The following is a 16,134-nucleotide window of genomic DNA, read 5'->3' on the forward strand; positions in this document are numbered from 1 at the left end:
GTTTATTTCTGCTCCCACTGACAAAAACAAAGCTAGGGTGCAAGGAATCTGAGATGGCTTTGATGGACCATTTGCATCCCACACTGGCCTTTTCAAATCCTTCCATTGCAAATCCCAGCAATCAGTTTGGGTATTAGGGCTCAGCACGTCAGTCAATGGATGGGGCCCTGCATCAGATAGTCGAATAGCTATTTTTGTTACAGTACCAGTAAAATAGCATGATGTAAGCTTTTGTACTGGGGCATTTATTTCTAATCTTAAAAGCTGGTGCAATATTGTTGTGGTTGCTGGATGAGATGGCAGTGCACTAACAATTATTCGAAAGTTGAAAGACATTTTTCTGTCTACTGGAAATATCTGCTACTGAGCTTCCATAAGCCTATGGGGGTCCCATTTATAGGAGCAAAATTGCTGCGATGAAGAGTTTGAAGGAGTACTCTGGTAGGTGTAAAAAACTCTAGTGGCATCAAACGTGGCCTAGAGAGCAAACACTATTAATGAAGAGGAAAAATCTTGCCCTTCTCTGTCGGCTCAGGCAAAAGCAAACTGCTGCAGCCTCTCTTGGATTGTGTATTTTTTTCTCATTAATAACTTTTGCCAACTTAACCACCTCTGACGTTGCTTGGCTATACGTGTCCTGGTTTTCGTCTATGGAACATTGGGGGATATGGTCTCATCTCGTCAATGTCATTTTTCAATTCCCACAGAGTTAATTGAGTGGAAACTACTTTTTCATTTTGGTTCATTTTAGTTTGCAACAATTGAAGTAAACTGGGAGCAAAGGAGGGAAAGTGGGAGGAAAGGAAAGAAACTGGGACATTTTAAAAGTGGGAATAGTCAAGGCTGTCCTTGCCGAAGTGGGACAGCTAGAAAGTATGCGAGGCAGATGTAAATCATATCAGTAAATAAATGCCAGAATGATGTATATAAATGTAGCCTGTGGAAATCTCATGTTAACAAAGTTCCAAGGCACAAAACCATAAGACAAAACAATAAGGCAAGAAGTGTTTGATTAATTAGTGCCTTTCCTCTTGTTTATATAAAGCTAATTTCATCAACTTCCTTTATGAACTCTCCAGAGAAAATGAACTTCTTTGCACAGGTCTCATTAAGACCTGTGGAAATACCACCATTTATTCAGTGCTTCTAGGGATATTTTATGTCTCCCTCAAAGTATTTTATTTTATCCGAACCAATTCCAAAGCTGAGTGGTACTTAGCATGGAGCAACCCAGCAGCTGATAAAAGTCAAGGTAAGCTGGGAAATACATTTAAATTCAAAAATGTGTAATTAGCCTAAACAGTCATAGCATTACAAGTTAATTTCTAAAGGCTTCCTTCTGATTTAATGGCAACTTTAGGACCTCTGACTCTGGAATATTGTAACATTTGTTGTATTGCAGCAGTTAATTTTTTTCATAAGGAAGTTAGGAACGAAACAATCCCAAATGAACTCATCAGAAGGGTGTAAAAGCAACTTTTATTAAAACAGCAGTATCCCCTTCCCCAGCTCCAGTTTACATTGGACTTTCTATCGTTTTAAATAGATAGGGTCTACTTGATAAAATGTTCATGTTATCCACTTAGTACCCTCTCTTATTAGCATGCTTTTGGGGTTCTAATCTTTGCCTTCAGCTGACATGACACAGCCCACTTGTCCAATGCAACACTTGTCTCAGTCAAATTGTTTTACTCTGCCGCTAGCAAAAGTCAAAGGCCAGAGAAACTCCAGATTGACAGTGTCAACGAATTAGTATCCAAGCTACTGTTTTTAATTACTGGAAATTTTTAAATATATGTTTTCAATGATTTATTCAAGATTTGTAGGCAGTTTTATGTGTCTTGTCTTTACATATCTAAGAGTGGGGGGGGGGGGGGTTCTGCGCAGACTAAGAAAAATCATGCTCACCTCATTGGTGCTGAAATCCTAACATTTATATGTGTGTGGCTGGTTATGGTGATCTCGCTATGATGTGCATGAGATGTGTGGTGCTAATGGAGTCACTGCAGGATCAATAGACATTGGGAAAATATGGGGCCAAACAGATTTTTTAAAATCAGTGTAGACAAGTTCAAAGAGGCAATAGCTATGGTATTACTCAAACATTCTGTCCCTGAGTTCTCTCATTCAACAAATGTATATATTAACCCTATCGGGAAGAAAGCCTCACTCACTTCAAAAGTGGTAAACTACAGTAGATTATCAGTTTTTCTACCTGTGTGGACTTTTAACTCCTGCCACCCTTCATTCTGCTTCAGTTCATTTTCCCATGTGTCCTGAAACCATGGTATGAGAGATTGTATATATCAGGCATGGGCAAACTTCAGCCCTTCAAGTATTTTGAACTTCTACCCCCACAATTCCTAACAACCTACAGCTGTAAGGAATTGTGGGAGTTGAAGTCCAAAACACCTGTAGGGCCGAAGTTTGCCCATGCCTGGTATATATGCATGAAGACAAGTTTGGATTGTCGGCTTTGAACATCTCAGATTACCATTGTTTGGGAAAAAAATAGTGGTAACTTTGCTGGAGAAAAGCTTTTGTTGCTGGAACATAGCCTAAAACATTTCTGCTGTGCAGTTCTATTACTTACATTAACCAATCATTTAGTATCTTAAAAAAAACAACCCACTTCATGGTGTGGTTCTATTTCAAATAACATTTAAGACAGTGTTTTTCAACCTGGAGGTAAGGATCCCTGGGGGGTCGCCAGGGGCATCAGAGGGGTTGCCAAAGACTATCTGTTGGTCATGTGGGTTCTGTGTGGGAAGTTTGACCCAATTCTATCATTGGTGGGTTCAGAATGCTCTTTGATTGTAGGTGAACTAGAAATCCCAGCAACAATGTCAAGCTCTATTTTCCCCAAACTCCACCAGTGTTCACATTTGAGCATATTGAGTATTCATGCCAAGTTTGGTCCAGATCCATCATTGTTTGAGTCCACAGTGCTCTCTGGATGGAGGTGAACGACAACTCCAAAACTCAAGGTCAATGCCCAGCATTTTCAATATTTTCTGTTGATCATGGGAGTTCTGTGTGCCAAGTTTGATTTAATTCCATCTTTGGTGGAGTATAGAATGCTCTTTGATTGTAGGTTAACTATAAATCCCAGCAACTACACCTCCCAAATGACAAAATCAAATTTGGGCATATTGGGTATCTGTGTCAAATTTGGTCCAGTGAATGAAAATACATCCTGCATATAAGATGTTTACATTACAATTCATAACAGTAGCAAAATTGCAGTTATGAAGTAGCGATGAAAATAATGTTATGGTTGGGGGTCACCACAACATGAGGAACTGTATTAAGAGGTCATGGCATTAGGAAGGTTGAGAATCACTGATTTAAGGATTAAACTCCTTTCCTAATACCACATCACTCGTTTTTATCTCTGTATTCTATGTGTTTATCCTTTTCAGTTGATCATGCCTTAATGTAAAATTTTATATGTCCTTGCAAGTTAATAATAGATGGAATATTATGCATTACAGTTCTATGTGCTGTTAGATTGAGTGGGAGGGAGAATACTATATATATTCAAAAGCTGGACTGTAATGCATTTTCTTAGAGTCATCATGGCAGAAAATGAACAGTGGTAGCAGACTGGGCAGAAAAATAGCCACTAGCCAATTGACTCCAAGTCTGCATAAAGAAAGGTGAGTTGCTCCTTGCTATACTTTGCAACAGAGTTGATTATACTTTTTTAAAAATGCCATTTTCCATTTTAGTGGAGCCATGTGTGGTCAAATCAATTTAGTCAGTTATAAAATGTCCCTCCTTACTGCTCATTGTGGAACTGGAGAATGAAGAAAACCCCAACGGTCCTTAGCAAAAGGAAATGTTAGTCTGACGATGGAGTTACAAAGAAGCCTTTGTTCCTATTGACACCTGTCCTGTAGACAGGAAAAGTGCTATAATTTCTGTGATTGTCAGTCTGTCACCTACTGCCATATCTCCTGGAACATTTCTTTAATGAAGAATGAAAGGTCTCAGCACACTTTTATTAGCCACTTCATGTTTGGAACTTTTGTTAAATGCCCCCCCCCCCCCTTGAGAGCTCTGCAGTGTGTTTATCAAGTAAACAGATGGCATTAGTGTATTGGTATATGTAGCATTTGAAGATGACAGGGGTTTCCATTTCTTTTTAGAGCTATCTTGCTTAACTACTCACAGAAGAACCAACTTTTGACATGGCCAGGCAGAGCTTCCCCTTGATGTCAGAGTTTGGAACTAGCCATGCCTGGTGTTTGATATGTTTTAAAAGTCCACTGCTTGCAATCACTGGGCAACTGGTTGTGTTGAAGTTGGGTTGCCTACAAAACAGGACCACATCTGAATCAACAAGGCTCACCAGCAACACAATGCAGTGTGTAGATTTCTAGAAATCCTCAAAGATGTGCTCTGGCTTCTTCTGGCTCATATCAGATTTGCCTGGGAAATAACCTGAAATATTTCTCCCAGGAACAGCTAAGTTTACTTTCTACAGCCTTTAGAAGTCAGTAAGGTACCAAATGACTGAGTCTTCAGTCATGCCTTCCCTGTCCATCCAGGGGATATAAAAATCTTTCATTCCTCTCTCCAATGTACTGATAGCACAGGAACCAAAAAGGTCATGTTGACCCAGAAAGAGACAGAAAAAGTCATGTCCCTCTAATTTGCTTTACAGAGCCAGGTAAGAGATGTTTAAGGGGAAATGTGCTTTGAGAGCTTAATGGTGCATGAGAGGGGGAGGTCTGGGAGTTGCAGGAAGAGTAAAACAGGAATTTATGTTTTGGCACATATTCTAATTCCCAAATGGAGAAAAAGCAGTGGCAGATTTTGAGCATCTCTTTTTCAGAGAAACTTTATAAGCCACCAAGGTTCATCTCTGAGCCAAAATCTGGCTTCCCTTGAGCACATGTTCAACAGCTACTGAAAAATTAATTCTCAAACAGTGTGATTCTAAGCTTGTTTATTCAGAAAGGATAGGCTTAATAGGATATATGTCCTGGCAAGTGTATTTAAGGCTGCAAGCATCCAAAATCACTCTCAATGAAGTTGTGTAGAAGACATACCAAATGCTAGGGCTGTGTTCCTGATACTTCAGACTAGGTTGCACTGTGGCTTTTGACTCAAGTGATGGGAAATTAAATCAGAATCAGTAAAACAATCAGGAAAATCTGTGTATGTGCATGTGTGCATGCATTGTGTATATATTATATGCAAACACAAACACATCACACTTGGCCAGTTCAGACATGCTTTGCAGGATCTGTCGTTTACTTTATTAATTTGTTTAAGAATATAAACTTCATTCTCAATAAGCAATAGGTACTTGAATCCATCATTTAAAAAAAATCAAAACATTATGACACATAATAAAAGCAAAATAAATAAATAAACCACAACAGACAAGGTTACATATCTCTGTTGCCTCCCATGGCTGATATGGTCTCTGGAGGATACTCACCCATAATCCTGGATTGCTCACTGGGGCCTTCACTTCCTATCACTCATTAGTTATTGTATTAGAATATGTGTCCCCTTTAACTCAAGCATCAAAAGAACATCAGTTGAACTAAATCTCCTGGCACCAATGGCTCAATTCATCACATTTTCTGGTGCTTCAGGGACCCTTCCCAGGTAGCCATGAGAATAAGGTGTAAAGGGGGAGTAACATATAGAAGGAAATAATTACATGCACTGGGGTAAATGAAAAGCTGATTTTTCTCCCTGAGTTTTGAGGACCAACTTAGGGAACTGGATCTGTTCAGCCTGGAGAAGAGAAGGTTAAGAGAAAACATGATAGCCATATCTGAAGGGATATCATAATGAAGATGAAGCAAGCTTCTTTTCCATTGCTCCAAAAACTGGGACATGGAACAGTAGACTCAAGCTATAGAGAAAGATTCCATCTAAACATTAAGAAGAACTTCCTGGTGGTAAGAGCTGTTTTAGAGTGAGATATGCTGTCTTGGGGTGTAATGAAGTCTCCTTCTCTAGAGGCTTTTAAATAGAGACTGGACAGCCGTCTGTCAGCAGTGTTTTGATTGTGTATTCCTCCATGGCAGAATGAGGTTGGACTGAATGGCTCTTGTGAATGGGTCTTCATCCAACTTTATGATTCTAGCATTACTGTTTCTCCTTTTATCCCTCTCTCCTTTGTCTCTACCACTTTTGAACCCTCCTACAAAATCCTTCCCTATTAGGTTCTCAGTATAGAAATTAAAATATGATGTATGGCTGGTAGAGTAGAGTGCTCAAATTTATTTATTTCAGTTCACAATAGCTTAGCATAAAAACAAGCATTGCTCTGGCAGTTTTCCTTTAAAAACTCAGAAGTGGTATTTAAGTGATGATACCCAGTAATTTGTTCATTCTTCTGTCAGCTTAATTTACAAGGCAACGACAGATAAATGTAGCTATACAAGATTCATTTACAGTGACACAATGGCAGATACACAGAGCAGAACCCTGCCTATGAGATAAAGTGGACTGAGTGACTTATGCAGTAATTAGGGGATAATTGTCATTAACCTCGCAAACAGTAGTTTACCCATATTGTTTAAAAGGCTCCAGGATGCATAATGACAAGGTAATCTGTCAAAGCGCTAGGGGGAAATATTAATAAGATTTGTGCAGGCCTGGATAGAAAATATGCAGAAAGCGGCCACATTAAGCTAATTGGTGGATGAATATACACTTGTAAAAGTGCTTCTAATGGCACGTTTGCTGCGCTCCAAATGACTACTGTTAATGTGGAGAAGTGGGCTGCCTAGAAAGTCAGGACTGCTGGGACAAGAGGGTATTAAGTCACGGAGGCACTGTTGTTATTACCTAGCATGCCACAACATGTTTCCCCCTACTTTTCTTTGGCATTTCTTCGTCTGTAATATACAAAGATATATAACTCAGTGCGTGATTCATAGAATTTTAATATTTTGCTATTCCTAGCCTGTCCTGTATTAATCTGGCACACAGCTTCTTTTCCTCTACATTGGTGATTCCCAGGTTGTAGTCTTCAGATGTTTTATACCAGCTCCCAGAAGCCTTAACTGCCTTGGACAATGATTGAGGATTTTGTGAGCTGAAGTCCAACACAACTGAAAGACTAAAGCTTGGGAAACACCACTCTTATGCATTTACTCCATCCACTAAGTTTTTCATTTCTTAGCAATCTGTAACTGTAAACATAGAGTAGTTGTATGCAGGCATCAACAAACAAATATATTCAAAAGAGAAGAGGCTCTGTTCACATCTTATACTATGACCAGCAAACATTTGAAGAAAAGATAAAGCCAAAAATCATGGTTTCAGCTGAGAGACAGGGGTGGCAACCATATATGGATCTTGGATCAAGGTATCAGACAGCCCGCTACTGACTGATGCACCAAGGAAGATGATAGGGGGTGCAATGCCCTTTCCAGTTCTTTCCACCCTGGGACACCGGCACCACCACACGAGAGATACGCACATACTGGATCCAGCTGCCTACTAGCTGTGACAAAGATGCAAAGAAAAGAAGCAAACACACATAACAGCAACAAAACTTACAACATAGACGGTGGATGCCTCATTTTATGTGCAGCAGGTGGACCGGAGGAAAAAGGTCTTCACTCTGATCTGCCTGCTGCAGCCAATCAGGACATAGGGATGAGCCTGCCCCTGACTGGCTGGAGAGGCAGGGAGGAAGGAGCCCTGCAGGAAATAGTGGGTGGAGGAGAGAGTCCACTGCCACAACATCCCTGCCCAGTAAGTCAGGCAGGGTATTTACAGAAGTTTCATAATAACAAGACAAGCAACAAGAAAACATATGAGAAATTGCCATAGGCTTTGGTTTCAGAATCCATTTTGAGCATATATTAAATATCATGCTCATAAATGAGAAAGTTTTGACCATGTTTGAATAGAATTGGCACGCTACACTTATGAGTTTGACTTTTGTAGATTTGATAATTCGTGAATTTAATTTTTAAAATGTTCCCTCTAGGAATCTCTAGTACTTCCAGTGCAACTATATGGTTAATCTCTGCTGTAAACTAACCATCGAATCATATTGAAGATTTTCTTTGAGAGAAAACCTCTGTTGGAAACACTACATTCTGCAATGTGATTCTATGGTCAGATTTCATGAAGATTGACAATAGAGTCATGATGGAAGACATAGAGATTCTAGAGAGTTGTTCTCTTATGTGAAAAGAGGTGTTTTTTTAATTTGTAGTTTTGTCTACTTTTGCAAAAGTCCCGTGCCACAAACTCTTAATGAATATGTAGAGGGGATTGTATATTCAAAAACTTCTTCTGTCCCTCATGGGGTTTTTGTAATGAGATATACAAGAAATAATATTTTAAAAGTAAAATATTAAGCTTTGCTTTATGTACATGCAAAAGTAGAGATGTAAAATTTGAAAATTTTGAAACCATGGAAAACGTTGAGGGCAGAAAGTGGTTCAGAAAAAAATGCAAACATTTTGTATCCTTACAAATTGAAAAGGGCCTTGTTATTTTAGGAATATAAAATAAAATTATTTATTTGATATAAAACATATTTTTAATATGGCATCAAGTTATCATGTTTGCTGTATTAAAGTATTATTCATATATAAATTGCAAATGCAATTTATATTTTAAATTCTCTATTTTGTATTTTATTTACAAATTGAACTGTAGTATACTAAGATGTAAGGTTACCCTTTTGTTTCTGCTACTTTAGTAATAGCCAAAACCCAATAAAAACAGAAGAATCTATTAATATCAGTAAATTAGTCTTCCATAATGTCAAGGGGATGTGAACCATTCCTTCCCATGAAAGGAACTGAGAAAAGGTTAGCAAGTGGAGAAGAAACGGGTTCATAATTGATATCATTACTTCTTCAAAGGACTATTATTAGTATTGTGAACATAACATACTTATGTTTATTTTAGATTTTTGCTTATTGTAAAAAGTTAGCAAGACCAGGAATTGCATTGAACAGAGACTATATTTTGTTTTACATAAAAGTCTTCATGTTACACAGTTTTTAGAAACAATTTTGTGTTAGTACATCTATGAATACCTTGTTTGAAATATTTTAAAGGTAAAGGAATTGCAGAAGGTTTGGTTCCTGCTGAAAAAAAGTTGAAGTAATTAATGTTACTGACTGTAAGGTAAAATTAACTGTAGAATTTGAGGAGAACATTCCCGTTACTTGTCTATATTAAACCAATTTTGCTATGCTTTTAAGGATTTTTCAGTTTTAGTAAATGGACTATGGAATGGGTATTTGAAAATATGTACTGGAACTTTGCAATACTATTGGTAATAAAGGCTTGATAGAAAGTGCTGTCTTGAAGCTGTTGGCTTGGCCTATTGTAATTATAACTGGCATTCAATTACAGTTGTAAAAATAATCTGAACCACATTTTTTAAAAGTTCAGTACACATTATATATATATATATATATATATATATATATATATATATATATATAAAAGACCTGTCTTTATGAATAATGGATTTTCATCAAATCCACAACCAAGGATAATCTATAATGCAGCAAATATTTTATCAGAAATCAAACAATATATTATAAAACAACAAGACACAATTAAAATCATAGCTTTTAGATCCTAATAAAGTTAAATGAGTTAGGAAGGTGAATGATACTTTTGTCAAAGCAAATCTGAATTGTGTAGAGCAGAATTATTTTGAATTGGTTTTCACAGGGAGGTCTCTGTGTGTCTTTGGTAGCGAATTTGATGTTGGCAGGAATTTTCCTTCTCTACTCTAAGTGAAAAGTTCTGTCTATGTGATTTGCTGTGTTATTGTGGAAAGTAGAGTGTTGGGGTGAGAGTTAAGTGATACTAGATATCTATTCACTGTCTGCTAATCCAGGAAAGTGTATAACATGACATGATTTTTAGGCATCTACAATCTTATTCCCACAGTGTGGGCACTTTAGGGTGTTACCTTATGGTGCAAGTTCTGTGCACATCCTCTTTGCATAAGTACATCTTCTAATCATGTTTTATAAGACTTGTCTGGGTCAATCTGGCCTGCAGTCAGCAAGCTTACTCATTCATTGTCAAGAGTAGCATTCCCATGGCTTATAACAGTGAGTGAAGTGTATGTGGGCATGTCAGGAATTTTATTTGAATTTGCCTTTACAATATTCTCAGATATTACTTGTTCTGCTGCATTAGAATTAAAAACATTTTAGATGCACTTCAGGTGCATTGTTTGGTAGGGTAGGGTGTTCACTATCTCCACAGCCACTCATGATGTGGTGATGGGTTTGAGACAGGGTTAGAGAAGGATTCAAATAGGAACAAAACCATCGATGTTGAGCATGGCTTGAAGAAAGGAGCCATAGAATGCAGATGCTGGAGGCAGGATTTTAGAGGACAGGGAAACTTGAAAGACGAGAAGGGTTCAGTGGGTGGAAGGGATGGGAGAAACATGTGGAACAAGAGGAAGGAGGAAAAGAAATGTGTAATGATGATGGAAGGAACAAGAAAAGTTCCAGGACTGTGAGCATGGAGGAGTGGGGAAAAGGGGGACTTAACAGAGTATTAAAGTACTGGAGGTTGGGGAATTAAGAAAAGTCCAACAGGGAGGAGACAGGAACAGGTGGCCAGGGATGAGAGACAGAAAGAAATATCTGGGACCATGGAATCAAGTGTGAAGGTAAGAAGAAAGTAGGAAGACGGGGGCAAGGGAACATCACCCAGGGAAGCACTGGACATCTGACAGAGTATATTGCTGGTGAGAGACACATAAATGGGAATGGATAGAAAACAAAGTGGAAAAGGAAGAAGGGGTCAGATGGAAGGGCTTGGGACAAGTTAGGGGCCAATGTTAAAGCTAAGGATTCATTCTGTCTTTGGAAAGGAGAAGAGGGGCAGGTCTGGAAATGGGAAGAGTAGGTTTGAGGCATATTTTTATTTATTTTTTATTTACGACATTTATATGCTGCCCTTCTCACACCAAAGGGGACTCAGAGCAGCTTACAAGTAATATGTAAATACAATATATATTATATTATTACCATAGCACAATATTGGTATTATATATTACTATATTGTACTATAAGCATTATACTGTAATATTAGTAATATTACATGTAATATAAAATATATAATTATTATATTGTATTACATTATAATATTATCAATAATAGTTTTATTTGAATGGGAAAGGGTGAATCCCAGTTTTATTTCCTTTTCCTCTCTCTCTGACTCCCAAAGGGTGGGAATCAAGGTTTAATGCTTCTTGAAGGAGCCCAGAGACAAGGATATGGGACCATAGCCAAGGTAGGTCCCTCCCCCATTGATGGGCATCTGTATGGCCACAGATCCATATCAGAAATCCTCTCCCAGAGATTACTGTACAAGGACAATTGTGTACATGAGCCGAATACAATAAGTGACCTACAAAGCCCATACATTATTCTGCTCTAATACAATCATAGATGGGTGCTAGTAGTGGTGCTTGCAGGATCAGCACCCGCAAAAATTCCAGTGAAGGAATAGAAGCAGAATTTCACGAAGTATTGCATCTATATGTAATCTATCTATGCAATCATTGTGGCAGTGGCAACTCTATGAGCATTCAGAGTACCTGAGTCAGAGCCTGAAGTGCGGTAAGTTTCTTTTTCTATTTGTATATTATTGCCTCTGCTTCATGCAGTAATTTTTCACATAAATTATGTAATTATATTTTGGATATTGCATATTCTTCAGTTTTATATCGGTTAAGCATTTTGTTTTGCAGCTACATGTTTGACACATATCCATTCATCATCTACTTAGTCCAACAAACAATGGCAGGACACATTATACTAATGTCTTATGTTATAGTAATAACTGTTCTAATTTGAGGTAAGATAGCTTTTGTGTAGAGATTTACTACTAACACTATTAGGACTTTTCCTAAATAATTGGCCTATTCCTTCAATAGTAATTAAGGGAACACATTTCTGTATTTCCCAGTTGGTTAGCATGCTGCCGGTTGTCTCTTGATTTGTGGGGGAGATGTACACAGTAAAGTAAAACCTTCCTCTTAAAATTCATACAGACTTGCAGTGCCCAACTTATTCTCTTTGTTGTTGTCTGTTTTCCAAGTTTCTTCTCTGTGCCAGAACTTCATCTAATCAAGGGAGACACGTTCATTTCACTTTGTGCATTTTCATATAATTTGTTGCAAATGCTTCACCTCATTATACCGCAGTCCTTCAGGGCCAAGCATTCAAAATGTTGTAAAGAGAGTAATTATTATGGAGATTTAAGGTAGACTTATGGAAGAGGAAAGATTCCTATCAGAACGTGAATTACTGGAGAGCTCTAGAGAAAATCCCTATCTGGAATGTTGTGGTATTAATTGGGGATCTGGTAGATTGTGCCTTTTTGAAATTAGCACAGGACTAGCGATTAAATGGTTTGTTGCGCCGGATCTCTCATGCTGAAGGGACTCTTTTAAAAATGAGATTTAAAACCAAGGTGCTAGAGATTTATGATTATTAAATAGAGCTTCTGTATCATGTTTTAGATTAGACATGTTAGCTTTTTTTCACTTTTGATCTCATTCAACCACCATTTGCTTTTAGTTGTATAGCCCCAAAAGTATCATCTTCCCACACAGATAAGGGGACAATTAGTTCAGTACTTTATGACAAGTTTGCTCACATATCTGAATGAGACTGTAGCTTCAAGCTCTGTTGCTGCCATTCTGCCTTGGAATGGAAATAATGAGTCACAGGGCACAACAATGATATATATATAGAAATGGATTAATGGCAAAATGAATGCATTATATATAGAGAAGATCCTAATTTCAGTCTTTGGTGTCTTCAGAGAGGACCAAGAAAGGTCCCTACTTGAAAATGGGCCAGCTACTGCCAGTCAGTGAAGGCAATATTGAGCACAGTAAACCAGATTATTTTGTATCTTGTCAATCTGGTCAAGAATTGTTTTGCCCTTGTGGACACAGTCCAATGGGACCAAGGACTTCTTCACATGGCCCAAAAGGGCCGTGCCATGTTGCTGGCAGTCACCAGCGAAAGGGAAGGTGCACAGGGCATCTCCAGGTACCCCGCGCACCCCCCATTATACAGTGGAGATGGGGGAGGATGCATTGACACCCTGTCCGCGTCTCCATCAGATGTGAGAAAGGGCAGCAACATGAGTTACCCTGCCACCCTTTCTCCCATTATATGGGGAAAAGGGAAGGAATGTGGGCGGGGTTTACCCAAAACACATTTTCCTCCCTTTGGTGGAAGAGGAAGTGACTTCTGGTGCGTCCCCTCCACTTCGGGATGAATGTGGGTGGGGCTTGCCATGTATTGTCTGATGGTGCTCCAGGGGCCCCATCCATGCAGTGAATAAAAGTAGAATAAAACTAGCAGGGCTATTTTACCCCATGTTTAAAGGTCCCAAGTTTTTATGTGTTGAATCTACACAGGATAGAATAGATAGATCTAATTTATTAAAGTAGCTGCCAGTTTCCTTTAGTGAACTGATATATATTCGTAAATTGTGGTCAGCCTTTGTTGTGTTGAAAATGTATGGACTGCAAACCAAATCCAGAATGACTTAACATTTTAATGACCACAAAAATATGCTGTTAAGCAAAACAACTGGAGCCCACGATGGCACAGTAGGTTAAAGTGCTGAGCTGTTGAACTTGCTGACTGAAAGGTTGGCAATTCAGATCTGGGGAGCAGGGTGAGCTCCCGCTGTTAGCCCTAGCTTCTGCCAACCTAGCATTTGGAAAACATGCAAATGTGAGTAGATCAATAGGTACCACTTTGGCAGAAAGGTAATGGCACTCCATGCAGTCATGCCGGCTACATGACCTTGGTGTCTATGGACAACGCCGGCTCTTTGGCTTACAAATGGAGATGAGCACCAACCCTCAGAGTCAGACACGACTAGACTTAATGTCAGGGGAAACCTTTACCTACCTAGCAAAACAAAGGAATATGATACCAAATACTAGCCTATGATGAAAGACACGTAGAGCTTTCCATTGACTGCATTTTCATAATAATATACCATATACTCATAAATTGAGGAGAAATCCAAAATTATGGATTTTGATATGACCCATAGATCCATCAAGTGTCATATTGCAGGGAGGTGCAAGAATCAGTACTACTTCAAGGGGTCAGTGCCATTTTCCCACAAAGGAATTAAAAAAGGCCAAAACTGGCACCGTTGCAGAGAGCGTAAAGAGGGTCAGTGCATCTTTTAGGTTCTTCCAGGACAGACTAAACACTTACCTTTCATCACTCTACTCAGAGAAGGGGATGTTTTGTTGTTGTTGTTGTTTTTGTGTAAGAGTTAAGGTACAATAGTCACATCGAGCCATGGATAAGTTGATCCAGGTTTTGGAGGTTTATTTTTGACTAAAATTTCTAGACTTACACGTGAGTATATTTAAATGCACATCTTGGGACATGTATTTGACTAAGAAATCAAACCTCTGGATCTCAAAACCGAGTAGTAAGATGAGTTAAATGAGTTTATTCCCAGGTAAGTGACTGAACCATGTTTGATGAAAAATTTTACCTATGCACATTATGTGTATTCTCATCATTGCTTTACTGTTACTTAATTCCTATTTATTAAGTAGCTACATACACGTGTCCTTAATTAATAAATGCTGTTGAAATAAGTTAAAGTACTTCTCAGAAATGATCACAACAGTGATAGAAAATATTCCTTAAGTGCTTCCCGGAATTACAATTTTTTAAAGAGAGGTTTTTGTTTTAACCTTTTTCTTAATTTCAGCTTCTGTATAATTATCATTCATTGCATGCAAGACATGGATGCATGAATGCATACATTTAACTTCGGATAGGTTTGCCAAAAGGTAAATTAGAGTGATAATAGCAGACCTGCAAATACTGATAGATATATAATAATTAGCAGGTGGGTGATAGATTGTGGAATATTTAATTTTTTATTAATATCTTCATTGAAGAAAAAAATCAAATCTAAGATTATTCAAGAACAAAGGTTCAAGGTATTGCTGGAAATGTTGCTGGGAAATGTGTTTGGCTCTTAAATATGGTCTAAAAGCTTTCGTGTTATATCAGAAACTTTATTGATGAAGCAAAGGCCCTTAGGAAATCATATCTCCCACTTTCTTGCCTCTGTCCTCAGGACAGACCCTCCCTCAATTAAACTGCTGAAAATTGCACCGAATGTTTGGGTGAGAGGTCATCCTTTCTAACCCTGTTTGTACCCTCCGTGATAATAATCCTAAACTCATCACTTTGTTCTTTGATACTACGTTAGGGCAAGACGAATCCTAGCATGTCCCGGCATATCTCATCCTAACCTATAGGTCACCAAAAAATCAGACGATAACTGCAGGATGATTAACTCTGGCATTATTTCACCAACCTAATAATAAACACACTGTGGATGTGGATCTAGAAGCATTTATTAGTACAGAGAGACAGAGAGAAGCCTGTGTGTGTTTTGACTGAGGGAAAGAGTAATGTAAAATTATAAATCCATACTGGCTGAAGTTAATCTTACAGATTTTCTTTTTTTCCCCCTGTAATCCAAAGGGAGCAACCAGTCTGTACAAATCAGTCTTAAAAGGCCAGAAACAAAACATCCTTTTATCGTACTACAGAGGTATGGCATGCTGGTCTTACGGACTTTCTCAACATGGACATCCTGTGGCTTCTTCCTTGTTCAGGCACAAGAGAATTGTCCTATTCAATAATGGAAATAATATGAATGGGAATCATTTGTAATAAAAAAAGTGAATGTTGATAAAATTTAATGGCATTTGGGGAAGATCATGAGGGAATCAAGAAACCAGTTACATGTCAGAAATTATGTGAACCACAAGCAAAGTATTACAATACACCAAGGAATCTAAAACTAGTTTATAGTGTTCTCTGAAGGGATGTTGTCTTTGTTTCTAATAACTTTTAATCTTAAACTATTCCTATTCCCCCTTATCTACTTTTGAATTATAACACATTGCCAGATTTCATTTAGCAAATGTTATATGAATATTGAGTGTTGAGTATAACACAGCACATATTTGCAGTATTGTTTGAAATGTATCTGTCTTGACTCCGTTTTTTATAATGTAATAGCTAGAGGGAAATGCAACCAGTGAGCAACTGCAACAATAATCAGTGTATTATT

At 38.1% G+C, this 16,134-nt stretch overlaps 1 protein-coding gene across 8 annotated transcripts in view; it reads left to right on the forward strand.

Moving 5' to 3' along the window:
* Positions 1 to 16,134, forward strand: part of BNC2 (basonuclin zinc finger protein 2) — a 459,184-nt gene that overhangs the window by 409,271 nt on the left and 33,779 nt on the right. The gene's annotated exons all lie outside the window — the stretch shown is intronic.

Source organism: Anolis sagrei, chromosome 2, assembly GCF_037176765.1.
Source record: "Anolis sagrei isolate rAnoSag1 chromosome 2, rAnoSag1.mat, whole genome shotgun sequence".
NCBI classification, from domain to species: Eukaryota; Metazoa; Chordata; class Lepidosauria; order Squamata; family Dactyloidae; genus Anolis; species Anolis sagrei.